Below are 24,764 nucleotides of genomic sequence, written 5' to 3' on the forward strand. Positions count from 1 at the left end.
CCCAAAAAAGAAACACAAACAAAAATAAAACAAAACAAAAAAAAAACAAAACAAAACATCCAAAAAGCATAATTGAGTGACTCAGATTCTTTTAGAAAGAAAGCCAGCTACCATTATTACTTTGTGTAAGAAAACCAGATCAAGGAATTGGAACAACTATTATTCTTCATTTTATATCCTCAGTATTCTTCAGGTTTGCTTTTTATTATATGAATATTTTATTTATAGTAATAGTAAAACTAGTTTAAAACATTTGTCAGTGCCTGATTATTGCTAAGTAAAAAAAAGCAGATTTATTTTCCCTCCCACCTAAGCTCCTTTTCTATCATATCTCCAGTTAACACCTAGATGGGAAAATAGAATATCACAAACTTATATCACCCCTTCCAAGGTTGTTTCATGAGTCAACAAAACACTCCCCATCAATTCTGCCTGTCAAAAAACTACCTAAGGAGTCACACTCCTGTGCTACTGTTGGGCAAGATTAATAGGCCATTTCTAAAGCATGACAGAGTTGTATCTATCAATAATTTTTCAAATGCCTTTTAATCTGGCAATTCCAGTTTTAAGAATTTGTCCTAAAATAATCATCATAGATGTAAGTAAATATATAATTCATAGAATGTTCATCATAATATATTTTTTTTTGGTCTCAGTGACATTGTTAATACTAGATGTCCAATGTTAGTGAATTGGTTAAGTGTTAAACATCCATCCAAGGGAAGCCTTACAGTTATAATGATGGAGAAGAATGGACTATGATCTAAAAAGCAGCGCATTTGTAAGTGAAAAACAGATACAGGCATATTGTAAGACATCCATCTACTTGTGTATTTAAAATCTAAATAGGAAAAGATGTAAAAGACCACACAAATTCTTTCAATGGTAGTTACCACTGTATGATAAAATAATGACCTAGTTACCATTTTAAAAAAATTTTCTGACATGGCTAGATATCCTCCAATAAACGTATATTGCTCTTTTACTAAAGTCAGCATTATTTTACAAAATATATTATAAAACACTACCAATTCCAGGCCCCAGCTAAGGAGTTATCCATTATAGGAAGTCTTCCCTTGCCACCCTGTTGTAAGTTATTTCTCTCTTACCTAAAGTCCCCCTCCATTCTGTGTAGACTCTCTTGTTCTCCATAGGACTCCTGTCCTAGACTGACATCTCCCTGATGGCAGGGACCATGTTTTATCTAACAAAGACGCATGTGTAGCTCCCAAGATGGTACAAAGAATATGCCTGCTTTTTAACATGAGCAGATTTACCTGTATTGGGTTTACCTTAAAAAGATTACAGGGCCTCCCTTGTGGCACAAGGGGTTAAGACACAACTTACAAGCTGTCTGCAGCCACTGCAGACACTCCCTGGCCAGGGAGCTTCCCACATGGCGCAACAGAACTTTCCTATCTTCCCTCTGCTCCTCTCAGCAGTGTATTTCAGTCAGTCTGCATGTTCCCCACTCTGTTTCTGGTGAATCCTCTCACCCCCCATACCTCTGGCCTGTACCCCAGTTCTTTTATGCATAAATAAATAAATCTTTAAAAAAATAAAAAAATAAATAAATAAAAAAAATAAAAAGATTACAGCCATTTGGGCACCAAAACAATAAGTATAAGTCATGTAAGTTAATAGCCCATTAATGGAGAAAAAAAACCTTTTCTTTGAAGAATTAACCATCTTTTGCTGCATTTGAATGGACACTTGCATGGTTGCCAAAGATAAATGATTGTGTTTGAATGGACACTTGCATGGTTTCCAAAAATAAGTGCAAGAAGGTGCCCAGAAAGTTTTTCCATACTTTGAGAGAGTAGCATGGGATAATAAAAGCCAGGTATCCATAAGGAAGCTGCACTATGGAGACAGTGCTGAGTGTTCCATCAGTCCAACCTTCATATAAGCCTGATGATATTAATAAAGGACCCAATAATCTAGTCCCTGCATCCATTCTTGCATTTTGGGGAAATGAAAGCTGCAAGATGAGCTTTGGCAGTTTTGTGCCTCTCTAGGACTTGTTAAATTTCTCTCTCCTCCTCCTCATACCTTTTGAAATCTTAAGCGCTGATGCTTTATGTTCTGGCTTGTAAATGAAGCCTGTTATTATCATTGAGATAGTGTTTTTATGGCATAAATAATGAGCTCAAACAGGGGACGCAGCATTGGGTGGAATTACTGCCTGAGCTGAGATGGAAATAATCAATATGTCCTCACTTACAAATCTCATCTGCATGTCAACTCCATCCTGCTGGCTGTCTCCCTAGAGATTCATTTCACAGGAGGCCCAATAAAACTTGCGGGTGGCATTGATCTGTTTTATTCATAGCCAGAGATAGAAATGCATCATTTGAAATTAATAGGAGGGCTTGTGTTTATAACCCAATCTAGACTGAGCATTCTGCAATGCAGACCATTAAGAAAGAATTCATCCACCCAGAAGAAGATATGACCACAGGGACCAGGGGCCAGAGACCCATGTTGAAATTCTCTGTGATGGCATGCCTGTTATCACTCACTCACTTCAGGACTTTGCAACCTGAGTGCTCTGATTACTCATTAGAACAATTCCTTAAATCAACCTAAGATGTTACCATCAGTATTCTGATATTTATCCAAATTCTACCTTCCTCTTTTTCTTTAGTCCTGTGCAAAATGAACACTAATAATTAATCTCATAGAAACAGAGAGGAAATTTAGAAATCACCTATTTCAGTCTTGTTCTTGATTATTATGTATATCCAACATTATAGTGGTCAAGTGATTTGATGAAATATTACCAGATGATGAGATATTCCAGATGAAATATTTCTGATGAAATTCTGTATTTTATGGCACAGGCTGATATGAAAAACAAAGCTAAGAAAAATTTGGCATTTAGTCTGGCACCTAGTTGTTAATAAATAAATACCTATAAATACAAATTATGAAAGTATTTTTTTATCACTCTTAACTTGTATAGGAGGTTGATGGTTGATGTTGGGCCCATGCTTTTTGGTCCCACAAAGCCCATTAGTTTTCTCGAGTTTCACTTTCCTTTTCTGGAGCCTATCAGTGTCTTGCAAGTGGACAGCAAAGTACTCAAGAGGAATGATTGCTTATTTGATACCTGCTATTCTGTTCATCCAAGTTATCGTCTCTCCATGGTCTCCTCCTGAAATATTGTCCATTTTGTCTTCTTGACATTAGGGGGTTCACACTGTAGAACTTAGAGAGAAAAAGGAAATAATGAATAGAAAGGAACACCAGAGACCCAATTTTGATAATTGTAACCTTTTATCTGAAGATTGGTAGAAAATCACCTGAGGTATCTGATAGTGACATAAAGGCAAGAAAAACATTTTAACAACAAACAAACATGTTTCCACATTTCCTCCCTCTATATTCTTGTTTTAAAAAAGTAGGTTTTTTAGAAGTGTTCACTACATGGGGAGACCTGTGTTTCTTTTGTAGTTTCATATTACCTTGGCTGGATGACTACATGTCCCAAAGAATCACCTTTACAAAATAATAAGTGGTAATAGTTCCTAAGAAGGTCATATGAAATAAGGCATGGAAAGATAATTCTGCACTAATGAAACACTGTGTAATTGTGTACGTTCATTTTTGCCCATTAGAGACTGAAACCAGACTCCTTATAGCACCTCTGTGTCAATTCAGTTCAACAGACTTGAACTGGACACCTGCTGTGCTCTGTGCTCTTAAGCAGTTAAGATAATCATGGGGGTGTGTGTGGGGGGAGGGGTTGGTATGAAGGTGGAGACCTATGAAAGAAGACTGTGGTGTAAGAAAGGACTTTGAGAAAAGTGGTGCCGATGACCTTTAGAAATGGAGAATGGAGATTCAAGAAAAGTAACATCAGATGATCAAAGACATAGAAAGTGAGAAGGAATTAAGAATAACTCAATTTGACCAAAGTGTGTGGATAAGAGTACATAGGCCATATGTGGGAAGATAGGTTTGGGTCATAGTATGAAGGGCCCGAGTCCAAAAACAGTAACTGATTTTGCAATGATTTATTTATTTTAAATCAATGATGGAAAATGTTCACCTTTATCCTGTTGGCAAGATAAATATGGAAGGTTTTGAACAAGAATGTCACATGAGAAACTGTGTTGGAGAGGGTGATCATGGAAGCAGAAAGTATTTAGAAAAAAGGCTAGATGAATACATGCTGGCCGGGAAGGTAAAGGAATATTCTCAGCAAATAAGAGAAGTGAGACAGGTGAAAAAAGGCCAGGGTGCTCTAAGGAGGGCATAACTCTTAGAGTAAATAATATTCAGAAGGGAGTGAGGCAGGACAGTTAAAAAGGAACACTTTGTGAAGTATCTGATGAGGTTATGAGCATGATCAGGCCAGTTATGAGCATGATCAGGCCAGTTTAAATTCTCATCCCTCCATTTGCTATGTCACCTAAGGCAAGTGAGATAGCCCCTTTGTGTCTCAGTGTCCTCATCTGTAAAATATGATCACTGCCATAGAGACCAAAACTTCCCTGTTTTTCTGATTAAGTATAAACACAGCCTCTAGCATGTAAGTGCTAACTCAAAAAATGCTAGTTAATATTTTTTTTTTAATTCTGGTTACTATCTAGGACCTCAAATTCGATTTTGGGTGCCAGGAGAGAGAAGTGAAAACTGTTTAACTTGAGCGGGGTGACTTAATAATAATGTGGAGAATGGACTTCAGGGAGTTAAGCCCAATAAGAAAGACCTGTTAGGAAGTTGTTTCAATAACTCAGGAAAGAGATGTTGAAAGCCTGGACTTGAGGGGGGATCTTATAGTAAACTTCATAGATTGCTCACAGTAGTAACCCCTGTGACTAGGAGTAAGAACGCATGTTGGATCCACAGAAGAATGAATGAATGACAAGTGACAAGACTGAAAAACTTCCAGAGAATAAACTTTAAAAAAATTAAGTATAATTTGCACCCAGGAATGTTCACCTATCATAAATACATAGTTGCATGAATGTTTACAAACTGTCTTTACAACTGTCTCACTAATCAATAAACAGGCAATGATCTCCAATCCATCTCTGTTTTGTTCTCTTTGTTACTACCACCCCACACAGAAACCATTGTCCCTGACTGCTAACATCATATATTCACTATGTCTTTCAAAAAAATGATATAAGTGGAAGCATGAGTATATTCTCATTTGTGTCTACATTTCTTTTGTCAAATATTGTTTCTCTGAGATTACCTCAAACTTTCAGGTGGAGCAGCTGGTCATTGTTTCTTTTTTCTATAAAATAGTCCTTGTGAGTGTGTCCCCACATCGCCACTGCTGGAAACCGGCAGAAGTCTCCCAGAGGAACCAGAGGTGAGCTGGGAAGTTCACCCAAGATGCCGGCCAGTACCAGCAACACAGTGTCCCAATGCATACGGCAAATTAGAAAACAGACAGTAGGGAGTAGAAAAACACACACACCCCAGCAACTCCTCAGGAAAAAAGCATACCACAAAAAGAAAACCATCCCCCAGATTGCAACGATAGTAACTTGGAAGAATTTCTGAGCCTTCCAGAAAGAGAATTTAAAATTGCCATGATTAAAAAACTGACAGAAGTCATAAAGGAAAACAATGATAAGGGGAAAATAATCAATGATCAGAAGAATGAAATTGAGTCCCTAAAGAGGGAAGTAATAGAAATGCAGGAGATCAAAGAATTAATGGAGACACTAAAGAACTCTGGGAAAAGCAATGAAAGCAGAATAGATGAAATGGAAGAACGAATAAGTACTCTTGAAGACACAAAAATAAAAAGAACCAAAACAGAAAAGGAAAGAGAAGTACGAAGGAAAAAGACTGAAGAAAGACTTCGGGAACTATCTGACTCCATGAGGAAAGGAAATATAAGAGTTATAGGAATCCCAGAAGGAGAGGTAGGAACAGAGAAAATATTCAAGGAGATAACTGAAGAGAACTTCCCAAATGTGAAGAAGAAGCTGAAAATTGATATACAAGAAGCAAGAAGAACACCAAACTTCCATGATGAAAGGAAAAATACAGCAAGACACATGATAGTAAAGCTCCCAAGAATCGAGGACAAGGGAAAAATAATGAAGCTGACAAGAGGGAAGAAACAGATAACATTCAAAGAAAACCAATCAGACTGACATCAGACTTCTCCGAAGAAACACTATGGGCTAGGAGAGAGTGGAGGGACATAGTCAACAGACTTCGAGAAAACAGATGCCAACCAAGAATACTCTATCCCACAAAGCTCTCCTTCCTCTATGAAGAAAGAATAAGGACCTTCCAAGACAAACAGAAACTCTGGAATTTCATTACGACTAAACCCCACTCCAAAAAATACTACAAGGAGTCCTAAAGCCAGAACCTCAGAGGGACGAATAACAACGAAAGAAGGCCAAAAAAAAAAAGTTATTAAAAGAATAAATAAATAAAATCAAAGGAAAGACAAACACAATGGCAAATACAGATGTTAACATATCAATATATTAACTCTAAATGTAAATGGACTAAACTCTTCAATAAAAAGACACAGAGTTGCAGGCTGGATTAAGAAACAAAATCCAACCTTTTGCTGTCTCCAGGAAACACATTTAGCTACAAAAGATAAAAATAGACTCAAAGTTAAAGAATGGAAAACAATTCTACAAGCAAATGGACCAAAAAAGAAAACAAGAACAGCTATACTTATCTCAGATAAAACAGAGTTCAAACTCAAAAAGATAAAAAAAGACCCCAAAGGTCACTACATTATAATCAAGGGGACAATACTTCAAGAAGAAATAACACTCATTAACATATATTCACCAAACGAAGGAGCACCAATATATATCAGACAACTATTGTCATCTCTGAAAACAGACATCAGAGAAAACACATATGTAGTGGGAGACTTCAATACACCACTATCAACAATGGATAGATCAACGAGACAAAAAATAAGTAAAGACACTAACACTCTAAATAAGGATCTAGAGCACTTGGGCTTAAAGGAACATCTATAGAACACTAAATCCCAAAAAATCTGAGTACACATTTTTCTCAAGTGCACACGGATCATTCTCCAGGATTGATCACATACTGGAACCCAAGGCAAACATCAACAGATTCACCAAGATTGAAATCGTACCAACCATCTTTTCTGACCATGAAGGCATCAAACTAGAAATAAACCATAAAAATAAGGCAAGGAACTCTCCTACCTCATGGAGATTGAAAACCACACTTCTGGAAGACCACTGGACTAATGAGGAGATCAAAGAAGAAATTAAAAAATTCTTTGAATTGAATAACAAGGAGGACACCAATTTCCTAAATGTATGGGATGCAGCAAAAGCAGTAATAAGAGGAAAATATATAGCAATAGAGGCTCACATCAAGAAACAAGAAAGAACTCAAAGAAACAACCTAATCTTGAAGCTCAAAGATTAGAAAAAGAACAACAAAAAAAACCCAAAACCAGTAGAAGAAAAGAAATAATAAAAACCAAAGCAAAAATAAATGAAACTGAAACTAAAAAAAAAAAAAAAATCCAAAAGACCAATGACACCAAGAGCTGGTTTTTTGAAAAAAATATATAAAATAGACAAACCCCTAGCCAGGCTCACAAAGGAAAAAAGGGAGAAAGCACAAATAAACAGGATCATAAATGAAAGAGGAGAAATCACAACGGACACAGCAGAAATCAAAAGAATAATCAGTAACTACTATGAACAGTTATATGGAAACAAGTTCAACAATCTAGAGGAGATGGACAAATTCCTACAACTCTACAATCACCCAAAGCTAAATAAAGAAGAAATAGAACACCTAAACATACCAATTATAATCAGCAAAATTGAAATGGTAATCAAAAAACCTCCCCAAAAACAAAATCCCAGGACCTGATGGATTTACAAATGAATTCTACCAAACATTCAGAGATGAATTAGGGCCTATCCTTCACAAACTCTTCCAAAAAATTGAGAAGGAAGGGATAATACAAAACAAGTTCTATGAAGCCAACATTACACTAATACCAAGACCGAGCAAGGACAACAGAAAAAAAGAAAACTACAGGCCAATCTCCCTAATGAACACTGATGCAAAAATCCTCAATAAAATTTTAGCTATCAGAATCCAACAATGTATCCATAAGATAATTCACCACGACCAAGTAGGATTCATTCCAGGGACACAAGGATGGTTCAACATCCGAAAATCAGTCAACATTATCCAACACATCAACAAAAAGAAATAAAAAAAAAATATGATAATATCAATATATGCTGAGAAAGCTTTAGACAAAGTGCAACACCCATTCATGATAAAAGCCCTTGAAATTCTTGGGATACAAGGAACGTACCTTAACATCATAAAGACCGTATATGACAAGCCAACAGCCAGTATCATGCTCAATGGTGAAAAGCTGAAAGCATTTCCATTAAGATCTGGAACAAGACAAGGATGTCCACTCTCACCACTGCTTTTCAATATAATACTGGAAGTCCTAGCCAGAACAATAATACAAGAGAAAGACATACAAGAAATCCAAATAGGAAAAGAAGAAGTTAAACTATCACTATTTGCAGATGATATCATAATATACATAGAGAACCCCAAAAACTCCACAGAAAAACTAATTCAACACATCAATCAGTTTAATAAAGTGGCAGGATACAAAATCAACAAGCAAAAGTCAGTAGCCTTCCTATACACAAACAATAAATCTGAAGAAGAAGAAACCAAAAAAAAAAAAAAAAATCCCTTTTATTATCAAAAAAAAAATCAAATACTTGGGAATAAATCTAACAAAAGAGGTAAAGGAACTATTCAAAGAAAATTATAAAACACTGTTAAATAGAAGAAGACACAAAGAAATGGAAAGACATCCCCTGCTCATGGATTGGAAGAATAAACATTATTAAAATGGCCATCCTACCAAAAGCAATCTACAGATTCAATGCTATTCCAATAAAAATTTCAATGTCATTCTTCAAAGAAATAGAACAATTATTGATGAAATTTATATGGAATCACCAAAAACCCCAAATAGACAAAGCTCTCCTGAAAAAAAAAAAAAAAAAAAAAGGGAATGGAGGCATCACACTCCCAGACTTCAAACTCTACTACAAAGCCATAATCAACAAAACTGCATGGGATTGGAGCAAGAACAGACACACAGACCAATGGAATTGAATAGAAAATCCAGAAATAAACCCACAGATTTATGGTCAACTAATCTTTGACAAAGGAGCAAAGAATATTCATTGGAGCAAAGAAAGTTTGTTCAATAAATGGTGCTGGGAAAACTGGGTCGCTACATGCAAAAGAATGAAGCTTGACTACTACCTCACACCATACACAAAAACCAACTCAAAATGGATTAAAGAACTAGACATAAGACCTGAAACTATAAAATGCATAGAAGGAAATATAGGAGAAACACTACATGATATTCACATCAAAGACATCTTTACAGACACATCACCCAAAGCAGTGATAGTGAAGGCAAAGATAAACAGCTGGGACTACATCAAATTAAAGAGCTTCTGCACAGCAAAAGAGACAATAACAAGAACAGAGAAACCCTGCTGACTGGGAGAACATTTTTGCACACAACACTAATGATAAAGGACTGATCACAAAAATCTGCAAAGAGCTGATGAGACTCAGCAACAACAAAGAAAATAATCCAGTCAAAAAATGGGCAGAAGAGCTAAAAAGAAACTTCTCTGAAGAGGAAATGCAAATGGCCAACAGGCATATGAAAAAATGCTCAACATCACTTGTAATCAGAGAAATGCAAATCAAAACTACCATGAGATAGCATCTTACACCAGTGAGAATGGCACATATTAAAAAACTAGCAACAACAAATGTTGGCGAGGTTGTGGAGAAAAAGGAACTCTTCTGCACTGCTGGTGGGAGTGCAAACTGGTCCAACCACTATGGATTGCTGTGTGGAGATTTCTTGACCTACTAAACATAGAGCTTCCATATGATCCAGCAATTCCACTCCTAGGTATTTACCCAAAGGACACAGAAACATCAATTCCAAAGAGCACCTGCACCCCTATGTTTATAGCAGCACTGTTTACAATAGCTAAGCTTTGGAAACAACTCAAATGCCCAAAAATAGATGACTGGATTAAGAAGATTGGTACATATACACCATGGAATATTACTCAGCATTCAAAAAAGATAAACACATGCAATTTGCAGCAACATGGATGGCGCTGGAAGGGATCATGCTCAGTGAAATAAGCCAGAAAGAAAAAGAAAAATACCAGATGGTCTCACTCATAGCAGGAATCTAGAAAACTTAAATAAGGGACCAGAAAAAAGAATAACTATAAGAAAGTGAAAATCAACAAACAACTATGAACCAGAGTCTCTCTATGGGGGGTGGGGGGGTGGGGAGGGGAGGGATTGGGGTCAAAATAAGGGGGTTGCAATTGTATGGGGAATATAAAAATAAATAAAATAAATAAATAAAATAAAAGTGATTAAATAAAAAAAAATCCTTTGTGTGAAATTACTAGAATTATTATTCTCATGATGATCACTTGGATAGTTTCCAATGTGGGATGGTGTTTGATGATACTTAGATAAACATTCTAGGACATGTCCTTATGGTGGATGAATAAGTGCTTTTCTGTTGCCTTTACACCAGAGAGTTCAGATACTGATCACAAGTGTTCAGTAATCTACCAGCTTTGGTAGATACCAATCATGTTCTATGGCACACTGTTATATTCCTGCTGGTGCTGCATTAGTGTTTTAATAGTTCTACCTCCTCACTGATACTTGATATTCTCTCTCTGTCTCTGTTTCTCTGTCTGTCTGTCTGTCTCTCGCTCTCTCTTACTTTCTTTCTCTCATAGTTGTGATACACTAAGTTATTCCCTGTTTACTAATGATATTGGTCAACTTTTCTTTTTTTTATAAATTTTATTTTTTATATTCCCCATACAATTGCAACCCCCTCATTTTGACCCCAATCCCTCCCCTCCTCACCCCCCACCCACCATAGAGTGTCTCTGGTTCATAGTTGTTTGTTGATTTTCACTTTTTTATCATTATTCATTTTCCTGGTCCCTTATTTAAGTTTTCTAGATTCCTGCTATGAGTGAGACCATCCGGTATTTTTCTTTTTCTTTCTGGCTTATTTCACTGAGCATGATCCCTTCCAGCGCCATCCATGTTGCTGCAAATTGCATGTGTTTATCTTTTTTGAATGCTGAGTAATATTCCATGGTGTATATGTACCACATCTTCTTAATCCAGTCATCTATTTTTGGGCATTTGAGTTGTTTCCAAAGCTTAGCTATTTTTTTTTTTTTTTAAGAGGCATGTATTTTTATTTATTTATTTATTTGTTTATTTGTACATGCACTGTGTACAGTCAGAAGCGCGGGAGGGTGAGAGAATTCACCAGAGCCAGAGCGGGGAGCAGAGCAGGCAGAAGGACCGAAGTACACTGCTGAGGGGAGCAGCAGGCGGCAGGAGAGGTCTGCGTGCCATGTGGGACCCTCCTCCTCCCTTGGCCGAGGAGCAGCCGGGGATCGAACCGGCGCCGCAGAGGCCGCGGGCAGCTTCGCAACCCAGCGCTCAACCACTGCGCCACCGGGGAGGCCCAAGCTTAGCTATTGTAAACAGTGCTGCTATAAACATAGGGGTGCAGGTGCTCTTTGGAATTGATGTTTCTGTGTCCTTTGGGTAAATACCTAGGAGTGGAATTGCTGGATCATATGGAAGCTCTATATTTAGTAGGTCCAGAAATCTCCACACAGCTCTCCATAGTGGTTGGACCAGTTTGCACTCCCACCAGCAGTGCAGGAGAGTTCCTTTTTCTCCACACCCTCGCCAACATTTGTTGTTGCTAGTTTTTTTAATATGTGCCATTCTCACTGGTGTCAGATGGTATCTCTTGGTAGTTTTGATTTGCATTTCCCTGATTACAAGTGATGTTGAACATTTTTTCATATGCCTGTTTGGCCAACTTTTCTTAATTATTGGCCATGAAGATATTTTGTTTTGTAAAGTATCGATGAACTTTTGCACATCTCTCTTGACTAATTAGTGTCTTTTTTCTCTTACTTATTTGTAGATGTTCTTAGTTATGTGTAGGACCCTCTAGAAAATTTCCTGTTGAATATTATGCACACCAAATGTTATCTCCACAGTAATAGTGGGTTTGTACTTTTTAATTGCTATCTTTTGGTGAACACGTTTTTAATGTTATAGATGAATTCACATTTTTCTTTGATAGCTAATTTATATTTCTAGTTTTTTTTTTTTTTTTGCCTATTCCAAAGTTTTAAAAATGTTCTATGGTTTTCTCAAAAACATTTGTTGTTTCCTTTTTACTTTTAGGTTAGAAATCTGGGTGGAATTTTGTGTAAGGCATGAGATAGGTGCTCAAGAATTGTTTTTTGTTTTTTGTTTTTTTTTCATGATGATATCTAATTGATCTCTACCCTTCACTGAAAGATCATATTTTCCAGTCACATTGTAAGGTCACCAATATAGTAAATTAAGTAGTCATTTCTTAAAAGTTATTTTCTATTGGTTTATTTATCTAAAAATCACCATATTTTGAATATTTGAAACTAAGTCTTTGGAAGGGCATAGATTTTTTTTTCCAGGAAAGTCCTCAGTTTGTACTAAACCCTAAAGGCTGGCTTTGAACACAATTACAGACAGTTGCAACTTATGTTATTTTAACATTCTTAGAATGAGATCTGCTTGAAAGCTCCATGCAAATAGCAGCAATTTCATTTGCCAAATGTGTGAAAAATATGTATCTTCACATTTTCCTGAGAACACACAGGTTAGGCTCATTTTTCCATGCATCATTACACATAATGTGTTTGTTCTGAGGCTTCTTGGAAATCAAGGCCCCTGCCTGATCACAGAGGATAATGGTCAAGGCAGCAGTGCTTCCGGAGAATAAGGTTCTGATCTCCAAGCTGTGCTGGTTCAATGTGAAATAAGTAGCAGAGTCATCTCAGGTTTTGATGTCCTTTTTTCCCTCAGAGAATAGTGTAACAGATGAAAAGCTGAATGTACATATATGCATATGTATGTATTTGCATATATATCAAGCTCATTAAATAACCAATTAATAATTTCCTCAATTATTATAATTATAAAAATAAAAAATAATGTATGACAAAACATTAAAATGTTGAAAAACACTCCTTTGCATAAACAATTTACTCTGCTCCGCTGCTTCCTCCTAGCTTACATTTTGTCCTGGGTCCATAAAGACTTTAACTAAAGGTGACATGCTATTAAAGAGTAATAAAGATTGGGGGCCTCCCCTGGTGGCACAGTGGTTGCGAGCTGGGCTGCGAAGCTGCCCGCAGCCTCTGCAGTGCCAATTTGATCCCCGGCCGCCTGCGAGGGTCCCACATGGCACGCAGACCTCTCCTGCCGCACCCGCTGCTCCCCTCAGCAGTGTATTTCATTGGTCTGCCTGTTCTGTTTCTCGCTCTGGCTCTGGTGAATTCTCTCACCCTCCCACCCTTCTGACTGTGCCCAGTGCTTGTATAAGTAAGTAAGTAAGTAAGTAAATAAATAAATAAATAAATCTTTAAAAAAAAAAGAGTAATAAAGATTGGGATGCAGAGATACTGAGCATTGCCTTAACTTCATCCATACATTTCAGAGGACTCCATTCTGAATTTTCTAAACAGCTTGCACAGGACATACATGTTCCTCAGGTTTCAGGCTGCTTCCTGGGAGATATACGGAAGTTGAAGAGTTGTTCAAAATATTTTTACATGGCCTCCCCCGTGGCACAGCAGGTTGAGCACAGCGCTGTGAAGCTGTCCGCAGCCTCTACAGCATGGGTTTCATTCCTGGCCAGCCAGGGAGAAACCCACATGGCGCCACAGACCTCTCCTGGCTGGCCTGCTGCTCCCCTCAGCAGTGCTTTTTTTCTGTCGGCCTGTGCTGCTCCCCACTCTGTCTCTGGTGAATCCCCTCATCCTCCCACACTTCTGGCCTGTACCCCAGCTATTGTATAAATAAAAAAAAAATAATCTTTAAAAAATAAATAAATAAAAAAAATATTTTTACATTTGACTATTTATTTTGTCTGTGACGTTTACTTCCCTATCCCAAATGCTCAACTTTTGAATTAGAAAAATGGAACTTTGCTAACAATGTATTAACAGAGGCAAAACTGCATGCAATTCCAAATGGACACTTAACTGCTGGTCTTTAGCTTTCCACAGTTTCAACTTCCTGAAACATTAGTATCTAATTGAGGGTGGAAGGGGTAATTTCTCCCTCTTTATATTTTTATTTTGAGTAATTAAGAGATTCAATAGGAGTTATAAAAATAGCACATTGAACCCTAAGAATCCCTCTTCCAGTTGCATCACTAAAAGTGCAACTCCAGTACTGTGCCCAGGCAGGAACTTGCCCCCTCTGTAATCCTGTTCACTGCACTACAGACCTGGCCCCTACTTTTACTAGTTTTGAGGAACCAATCTCTCTCATTCTCTCTCTCTCTCTCTCTCTCTCTCTCTCTCTCTCTCTCTCTCTCTCTCTCTGTAATATGTGAGATTTGGAACTCAACATGTTAACTTCCACTAGGCAGAGAGTGGAAGCCAGTCATACATAAGTTCAATATGATTTATCAGGAGAAATTCACAATACAATAATTCAAGTGCAGGACTCAATTGGCAGTACAAAGCGGGAGGAGATTGTAGACCACTAAGATTCAGCTCCTTGAGAGGGGGGACTGCTTTTCAGGGCAAAGCCTCAGGTGACTGTCGCCAAAATCTAGAGAAGGTCTGGTAGACTCCACAGGCATGGAGTCCAGAGCATCACACAGTGACTTAATTTACCTTCCTTAGTTATACTGCTTTCAGATGGATATTACCAGAATCAGTTTTATTTTGAACTTGGCCTTGGAACCTAGCCTTGCCTCCTGTGTCTTTTTATCAATGCCCTCATAAACAAAGGGTTGCTTTCTTTTTTTTTTTTTTTTAAGATTTATTTATTTATTTATACAAGCACTGGGTACAGTCAGAAGCACAGGAGGGTGACAGAATTCACCAGAGCCAGAGAGGGGAACAGAACAGGAAGACCAACAAAGAAATACACTGCTGAGGGGAGCAGCGGGTGGCAGGAGAGGTCTGTGTGCCATGTGGGACCCTCGCTGGTGGCCGGGGATCGAACCGCGCTGCAGAGTCTGCGGGCAGCTTCTCAGCCCAGCACTCAACCACTGCACCACCAGGTGAGCCCCAGGTTGATTTCATTTTAGACTGCAAGCATATATTGTTTCATTTCAATTGACTAACCCATTTCTCTGTGAGTCAAGATCAGTACAGTGTCCATACTTATAGCAGTTAGAGTGTGTGGAGGAGGCTTCCATGTGATTTAATACTGTGCCTGGATATAACCATGTCTACAATATCACCATGTTCCATGGTAGTCTAACTCCATGCACCCTTATCACAAAGGAGCTCCTTTGGGTGGGCCCATTTATGATGTCTATGATGGGTGGCATGTAGACAGGTAGAATGACTATAATTTTTTTAAGGATTTATTTATTTATGCATACAAGAACTGGGGTACAGGCCAGAGGTGTGGACGGGGGCTGAGAGGATTCACCAGAGACAGAGTGGAGAACAGAACAGGCAGATTGACTGAAATACGTTGTTGAGGGGAGCAGCGGGCAAGGCAGGAGAGTTCTGCTGAGCCATGTGGGGAGCTCCCTGGCCGGGGATCGAACTTGTGCTGCAGTGGATGAGGATAGCTTCATGGATTGTGTCTTAACCCCTTGAATCACCAGGAAGGCCCAGCTATAATTTTTAAAGAGATAAAATTCAACCTTCTTAACCTGTTAGTCAAAGCTCTCCCAAAGGAAGACTTCCATGTGGGCAGAGACACTGTGAGTTCAGAGGTCGATGTGCACTGTTAACCTCCTTGTAAACTTGCCCCAGTGACACAAGTAAACACTGGTGGAGTTTTCCCCAACATCTGTACCCTCTCCAGCCCTCTTAATCTCCAGCAAGTTGATAAAGATATGAGAAATTGAGATAGGTCTGCCACTCTCAGAGGTCTTTACGTCAGTGTTGTTACCTACAATTGGATAAGTAAAGCAGGAATTTTCTCCACAGAGGCCTTCTTAAATCTAGGATAAGGATGTAGAATTCATGTTCTCCCACACAACTTTACACTTGACATTGATGCTTTTCCTTGAGTATTGATCAAAAAAAAAAAAAATGTACAAAAATTCAACAATTCCCCCCCACTCGTATCGCTTGTTCAGTTAGGATCATGAAGCCATTTCATTGTGCCTCACACCAAAGAAAGATGGGATCACAGCACCCAGTCAAAATCCCTAATATTCTCTGTGCACCAGACATGTCCCTGGAGTCTGGAGATTTAGTAGTAGGCAAAATAGACAATACCCATCTTCAGAGAACTCTCCCCATAGTGCAGCCCTTCTTAAGGGCAGCATTTAATCTTTTTTCAGCATATTACACACAGTAAATATGTGTTATATGTTGGCTGGATGAACTCATCAGTGAATGAGTGTTTTAAAGAACAAATGACAAATTGAGATACATTAAAAATATTTTAATCTCTTTTTTCCTGAAATTTCATTTTGTAACATTGGAAATAAAGTTAAGGAAATGCCCTCTTTCAGTTTAAGAGGGAAACTTGAAGCCAAAGGCAGGAGTTTCTCAACAGTATCTTGAAGCATTTTACAACTTGCCTTCTTTTTGACTGCTATACCCAGTTACAGAACTCCAGCTCTGTTCTCTCCCTCATTCTAATTTACAGTGTAATCCATTCAAATGGCTTGCAAAAAGGAGCATTACTAAAAAATAAGTATTATCAATTAGCATACAAAAGTGGAACTGCAGAAGCTGTTTCTGAATAAGAGGTCCTGAGAGAGCTCAAAAGCCCATTGGTGGGAAGAGAGCTAAGCAACCAAGTTTACAACCCTTTTGGGGTGCTTGAGCAAAGAAAATCAACTCCTTATTAGTGGTCCTAAAGCAAACAAATTTTATTTCTCTGTGAGCTCATTGAAAAACCAGCATGATTTGGGAGGAAATTTCCATGTGTCTTGTTAAGAGAAAACTGTCACCCACCCAGAACCCTCTAGGATCATCTATTGTGCTGATCCTGACAAAATGTTATCTGAGGGCAGGTCATTTGTTCATGGTTTAGATGGAATATTCTCTTTAAAGCAGATGGGACTTCATTATCTTGAGAGAAATGTTTATGTCATCCAGACTCCAGTGTGTGTGCTGTCAGCCAAAAGGCACCACAACAAGTAGGAACAGATACACTATTATAACTCTCCCTTTCTCTGTTTACTTTTGTTTACATGGTGCCAAGTTCAGAATCATCTCTGTACAACAATCACAAATCCTTGTGGTCCTCATGCATCGGGCTCAGGGCTGCCTCTGTGTATTTTGTACATCAGAGAGGCCTTTGCGTTGTCTGTTAGGCCCTCTGAGGTTTGAGTTTCGTGTCGAGCACCAGCTTCATCTCTCACTATGCTTCTTTACACTCTCTGTTTCCACCAACTTAAATGAGACATCATTCCCTAAACATACCATGTCAAATTCTGCCACCTGTCTTTGCTCAGGCCACTTCCCTGTCCCTGTAATGTTGCCTCACTACATTCAACCAAGAAATTTTTTTGTTTTCAAGACTTACAGTAAAACTCACTGTTTTTTTTTTTTTTTTGGTTGTTTTTTGTTTTAATTACTGTTTTTTACTGCTTCTAGGGAATAGGGACTCTACAGTCCCATGAATACACTTTGGTTATTGCAGCATTCTCTTTCATTTTTTTTTTTTTAAATGTCATCTACATGTGCTCTCTGCGTCTACATCAATGTATGGCTGTTTGCAGGCAGCACCAACTGTATGCAGAATGAAGGCGTGGATGTTGGTAAACAGTCAGCAGTGTGAAACCATGTTAGCTTTAGAACCTCGGGAAAGGCACACACCTGTGCCAAGCCTCAGCTGCCTCAGTTGGGATACACTGTAGAATAAATGAGAGCAGTGAGATACAACAGAGCTGATTATGTAGGTATTCAGTACTTGCTGGTTCCCCATAACGTTGATTTGTGATAAGCAAAGCAGAAACTGCATTAAGTAATCTAAGTGGCAGAATTGCCAAGGAGGAACTAGAGAGCAGTATCTGAGGGGTACTGAGCAAAAACTGCTGTGCGTATGTGCACCTGCATGCGTGTGTGCATGCATATGTGTTTGTGTGTGTGTGTGTGTGTGTGAGAGAGAGAGAGAGAGAGAAAGAGAGAGAGTCACTTATAATGGATGAGAGAAGCCAATAACTACTTTAGGAAAAGGCATTTTTTGGTATAGGTATGTCTTGACTTCATTGTTGATAAATGGAAACATTCAGATACCAGACAAAAAGTTCTGTTCCTAGGTTTTATGAATCATTAAGCTGTACCTTCTGAACATACTGACACTGATGTATTGGGGGTGCAGAGTACAAAGGGAGCTTCCATTGTTGAACCTAGCCCTGAATTCAAAGACTCTGTCTGAACAGCCATGTTTCAAAGCTATGACCCACTAGTTAGGCGCTGGACTGGACCTATCCCATGCCAGGCTCAGCCACAGTCCCCACTCCATTATCAAGTCTGAGAAGTTCAACTCACTTTGTACTGGGGTCTTAAAAGAAAGGGACTTAAACTCTGAAGCACTGGAATGCTTATTTGTGGTCTTTGTGAATATGCTGATGGGTATAGAGAAATCCAAACTGAATTTTATCAACTCATATCTCCATAAGATATCAATGGGTGTTATGGAACAAAACAAAACTGCCACAATATATGTGCTAAATTCTAGTTTAAATAAAATCAGTTTTAACCATTCACCTCACTATCAGATTTCTCAAAGCCTATAAATTGGTAACATGATTTGTGATTTTCCAAGATATTTATATATTCATGTCTAGTTATGCCAATCTTTTAGGCCATGGCAAACCCCTGGGCTAGAGGCCTATGAAACACACTTGGGAATTGCATAGAATTGCACTCTCATGATGGAAGATTTTAATCGAGGTCTCTGTGACTATGAGTAAAATATCTGACCTCCCTGTACTGAATTAAATCTACTTATTTCTGACCTTGAGCCTTTATTGTCTTCATCTAATTGAATGACTAGTCCCCATCCTTGCATTTACTCTTGGGTTTATTGGTCAGAGCATTGGAAGGAACAAACAGCACCTCAAAGGCTACTTAAGGAGAGCTCAATAGAGAGACCGTTAAGAATCCAGTGGAAGGGCCTCGCCATGGTGCAGCAGTTGAGCGCTGGGCTGCGAAGCTGCCCACAGCCTCTGCAGCACGGGTTCTATCCCTGGCCTCTGGGGAGGGTCCCACATGGCTCGCAGACCTCTCCTGCCGCGCCTGCTGCTCCCCTCAGGAGTGTATTTTGTCCATCTGCCTGTTCTGCTCCCAGCTCTGGCTCTGGTGAATTCTCTCACCCTCCCATACTTCTGACTGTACCCAGTGCTTGTATAAATAAATAAATAAATCTTAAAAAAAAAAAAAAAAAAAGAATCCAGTGGATAAGAATAAAGGAACAGGAAGGAGGGTTGAGAAAGTTCCCCAGGACTACCAGTGTCCCTGGATCTGAAGCGACAGAGAGGAGCAGTGCAGGACCCTGCAGAGAGCAGTTATTAGTAATGAGAAGTGTCTTCTTCATTGGAGCAATGGCTTCTGCAGAGAAGTGTAGCTTAGTCACTGTGATCCAGTAGGAAGAGACCTGAGGAATAAATCCCCCAATCTCCCTTCTCTCCTGCCCTCCTGATCTAATGCCAGTAACTCTTTTTAGCTGAAACCACCAGAAGCCCCAGTGACCAGAAGTCACTGATTGTCAGTTACAGGCAACATTCTGAGGCACAGAGCAGGTAGAAAAAGGTAGGAGTGGGTCTGTAGAGACAGACAGTTGGAGAGTTGGCAACCAAATCAGTTCACAGGTAAAGCAAAAGAAGGAACTCAACAAGATGACACAACTCTATGGGGAAATTGTGAAATCATGCACTGAAGATGGCATCAAAGTGAGCCTCCCTGCATCTCTCAAAGTGTGGTCTGCACTGCTAATTGTTTCTGAGGGTATTCCCTAATTTGGAGAAATCAAATATTTAAAAGCAGGCCCACTTTGAAGTCTCCCAGCAAGCAGCAAATCTGGGGCTTGATAGATCTCGTTATTAAGAGTCAGTCCATCTGAGCAATCTGTTTGCCTGCCTTTCTTGCTGTGTTGGTAATTTTGCAAAATCTGCTGAATTTGCTCTTCTCACAGCAGATTGTAGACACAGTAAAGAATGTCTGTGGGTTGTCTTTCACCCTTTAGTAAAAGTCCCCTCCCCTTTCTTTCAACCACTTCCAACCTTCTCCCTCCGGACATGTAGAAGAGGGACTGTAAAGGAGAATTATCATTAACTAAGTGATGGCATGTGTGTGCATTTCATGTCGATGCAGGCAGAAAATAGCCTGACTCTTCCCCACTGTTATCACACACTGAGACCTGCTCTAGCTGTACAGTCTCTGGATTTCTGTTTCAGATTGAGAAATCTTCAGTCAGAGACAGCTCAGTGGCCCGTAAAATGAAAAGAGAGAACTGGGGATCTGAGGATGAGTCTCAAAGATTGATTAAAAGAGGGGGGAAAAAGGAGAAAGAGAGTTAAAGGCATGGAAAGAAGGGGATGGGGAACACAAAGAGAGGAGAAAAAAAATGCAGCACAGTTCCCAAAAGTAAAACTTAGTTTCTGGCTATTTATTGCCAAGAATACCTCCCCAGAAACTAAGAATCTTTTTGCATTTCTGTTTCCATCTGAATTATTATTGAACTGTTGGGCACAATTAATTATGAATTACACCCAACAAGTGCCTGCCATCACCAGTACTGAAGAGAATGTTCACCATATGCCAGATCATAAATGTCTTTTTCCCACAGGAGTGACTTACCTCCTCAGCAAGAATCTATTCATCCTCTTCTTAATGATGCTTGCCCCATTTTTTTTTTTCTTTTAATAAGGCATTATTTGAAACAGAGAATGTGGAAAACTACTGCTGTTGTCTTGGGAAGACATATTAGAATTGCAAGCAACCTTGACCAATTTGAAAGACAAATTTGTTCTGATATAAAAACATTTAATAATAAGGAAAATAGCAGAGCATTTCATCCTGGTTGAATTACAAAGCTGCTCAAATTCCTTGCTGGATGAACCTGTTCATATGTAAAATGCCAATGGAGAAAAATGAAAATCTAAGTAAATATCACAGTATTTCACAATAAGAAAGACAGAATAGGTATAATATAAACAGACTTCAGGTGTGTTGAAAAGAAAGGCAAGGGGGAGTGGGTACCTTTCAAGTTCAGCACTGATTTATGCATTACACCAAAGATGATGTCTGATCAGACCTAAAGAACAGACACACCTGATGAAGAATTTTGAACAATTTCCTATTTCTTTAGAAAGGTCTGAACCCAAATTGAGCACTGAGTGAAGACACAGTCAAATAATGAGATCAATTGATCCATTGTCCAACTTCTACATGCATCCCTACTATGTTGCACTGAATTACTGGACACCAACATGTCCTTCTTGTGTGATAATGTTCCTTCTACCCCTAACCCTGGCTCTTCTTGATTAATTTCCATGTACACAAGTTCTCACTCACCTTGTGTTTGGCACAGTGTGTGATGTATCACCTGTGCTCATTACATGTAGGTCAGTGAGCTCCTGTATCTTCTGCCAAAGTCAGATCTTTAGTGGAGAACAATTCAGCAATTTTTAACCTTTCTCAACATATTATCATAACAGTTATCTCATAGCATATGTATCTCACAGTGTAATAAAGATAATGCTCATAAACTTGCTGTTAACTCTGAATGTGTTTCACTTTGTTTTATTTCAAGGATTTACTCTCTATTCAGTCCTTTCTAAACCTCCTCATTTGAGATCACTATTTGATAAGTGATAAGAGTTGACACTGTCCTTTGTTTTGATAAGAGTTGACACTGTCCTTTGTTTTGGTCACAGGTGGTGTGTGTTTTCCAGAATATGGGGGTATTTACTAGAATATTAACTAGAATATTTCCTTTTCCAGAAAGACTGTAGCAGTTAAAGGCTGATAAAAGTTAAGGTTCCCATGCTATTGGCTGAATTGTATTCCCCCATTCATATGTTGAAGTCTGACCCCAAATGTGATTTTATTTGAATCAAGGGTTTTTAGAGATGATTAAGTTAAATAAGGTGTTTCAGAAGGGCCCTACTCCAATGACTGGTGTCTTTAAAAAATAGGAAATTAGTGCATGGGCACCTGGGGGTGGAGAGGATAACTTGAAAACACAGGGAAAAGATGACCATCTACAAGCTTAGGAGAGAAACCTCAGGTGAAACTTGCCAGTACTTGATCTTGGACTTCCAGGCTCTAGAATTGTGAGGGGAAAAAAAGTTTACATTGTTTAAGCCACCCTCTATATTTGGTATTTTATTATGATAGCCATAGCAAATGAATATTCCCTGAGACCCCTGGGGTGTCTAAGCAGAAACAGTTCAGAAACCTCGATTCAAAGTGCACATTACCACTAAGTCACTGAGTAAACTGGAGAAGGATTTCTCAGGATGAGGAGGGAGAACTCCTGACATACTTGTAGTTGAATTGCAGCTTATCAGCAAAGTAACTAGTCTTGGAGAAACTGAAGAAACTTCAGTTTCTTCTTCCTTAAAAGGGGAAACCACTAATCTGCTTTACAGAGTTTATGTGAGTCCATTGTACAGATATGTTTTAAGCAATGTGTGCCATTCTGAACATAAATATGATTAAATTGGTAGCTTCTATTATTATCAGTTTTCATATTTATAAAATAGGACACCCCACCTACATAGCAGGGTGGGCATGACGAACAGGAGCATTAATGTTGATGAAAGACTATTTCTGGGGTGTTACCAGAGTGGTGGTGGGGAGCAGTCAGAGTACCAGGGACAGTCAGTGTGTCCTTTGTGGAGAAGTTAAAGACAATAAAGCAACTGAATAGAAATTGATCCCCTTTAACAATGTCAGTGATGAAATACACCTAGGGTGCATCTCTCCCACCCACCTCCAGAGCAATATTGTAAACTAAAATGAGTCAAATCAAAATGAGATTAAAAAATGATTGTTATAATTATATGCTCTTCACATCTTCTGAACACTCGATTAAGTGCTAAGCTAAGCACTTTACAAATTATCTCATTCAATCTCAGGTTCACCCTATAAAGTAGATTTTAAAAAGGGAAGCTAGGTGCCCAAGGTCACAAAGCCCACAGCCTGGTGTGCATTTGAAACCAGTGACTCTGATTTCAGGGTCAAGCTGGTTTTATAGCATTCCACATGGTGATTTAGGGAAGAACTGACTTCCTTCCTCTTCCTTCCCAGACAGTGGAACAAGGGGAAGCATCTCACAGGTTTATCTGGACTCCCCATGTAGCCTGCAAATCTCCAACCTGATCTTGGGGGTTGTCATTCTTGATGCTCCCCATCCGCACAGACCCACTGTCTGGATCTCACTCATTTGGTGATTTATGGACCATGTCAGTGCAATTTAGTGTCTTAATCTTCTGGTCAAGGACCATCAAATGTCTTCTAAAGTCTCCAATGTCCTTCAGGGAGAAAGAAGTATAACTAAATGTTAGCAGCTTTTGTGATCTTGCGGTGAAAGGGAAAAGTATACTCGGCAATGAGCCCCCAGACCTGTCCCCTCGGCCCCCAGCCCTGCCATATATAAGCTGCTTGACTGAGTCTGACCTCTGACCTCCATATCATAATGGCTGCCACTGTTTGTCTTTTGACTTGTTTATAGATTTGTCTTTTCTCTGGGTTTTGAGTCCCTACAAGAATAAAGTATAGTCCTAAAAAAGAAATGTCTGTTTGAGATCCCTAGAACTTAGACAATTGAATGGCTATTAAGGGATTATCTAGATAGATTTGCATTGTGAATGCACTAATGAATGAAATTAGACAATGTTTTTATAAGATGGGTCATTCATGGGACTGCAGGGTCTGAACTTGCATGCAAACCTGATTGTAGATATGAAGAGTCCTAAGAATACAGCTCACAAGTTTACCTTATTTTAAGAACTGCTGATTAAAAATAAGAATATGATTTGATGTTTAGGAAATAAGCATGATATTATGAAGTGAAAGCAGATCTTGTGATATTAAAGTCAACTTAAACCAAAAAAGTATTTGTGGAGTATAAAGTAAGATCACAGTTTCTCCTAAGGAGGGATACTCTATAAGGGAGTTAGAAATTTTTGTGTGTGTTCCTGTGGCTATCAAGATATATATCAAAATCTTGAATGTGAAAGGAACCCTATAATTTATCTATTTTGATTCTTTAGTGTTCAGTTGAGGAAATAGAAAGAAGAGACTTGTTAAAGATCAAACATCTAATTAAGCTCAAGTCTTCTTAGTCTTTTTCTCTCCACACAGATTCTTCCTAGCATTTCTCCATACACAATAGAACTGTTTCTTCAATTAAATCACTCACCTTCAGAAACCTAACATGAAAACAAAAATAATGAAGCAGTTGAAGCAGTTGTTGGGGTTCTGGAATTGAAATATAATCCCTAAAGCCTGGGATGTGAAAATCATATATAGTTTGAAATCTGTGGGGTTAATCCATGTTGACTTGATACTATTTTCAAAGCAAATTAAAAATGCAAATAAGTTAAGAAAACTCTTGCATAATCATTTAATGAATGGATCGTTCCAGAAAAGAAATTGAAACTTGTTCCCAGTCTATAG

This window comes from Talpa occidentalis, unplaced genomic scaffold (genome assembly GCF_014898055.3).
Source record: "Talpa occidentalis isolate TD23 unplaced genomic scaffold, MPIMG_talOcc4v2.1 talOcc4.7, whole genome shotgun sequence".
Classification (NCBI taxonomy): domain Eukaryota; kingdom Metazoa; phylum Chordata; class Mammalia; order Eulipotyphla; family Talpidae; genus Talpa; species Talpa occidentalis.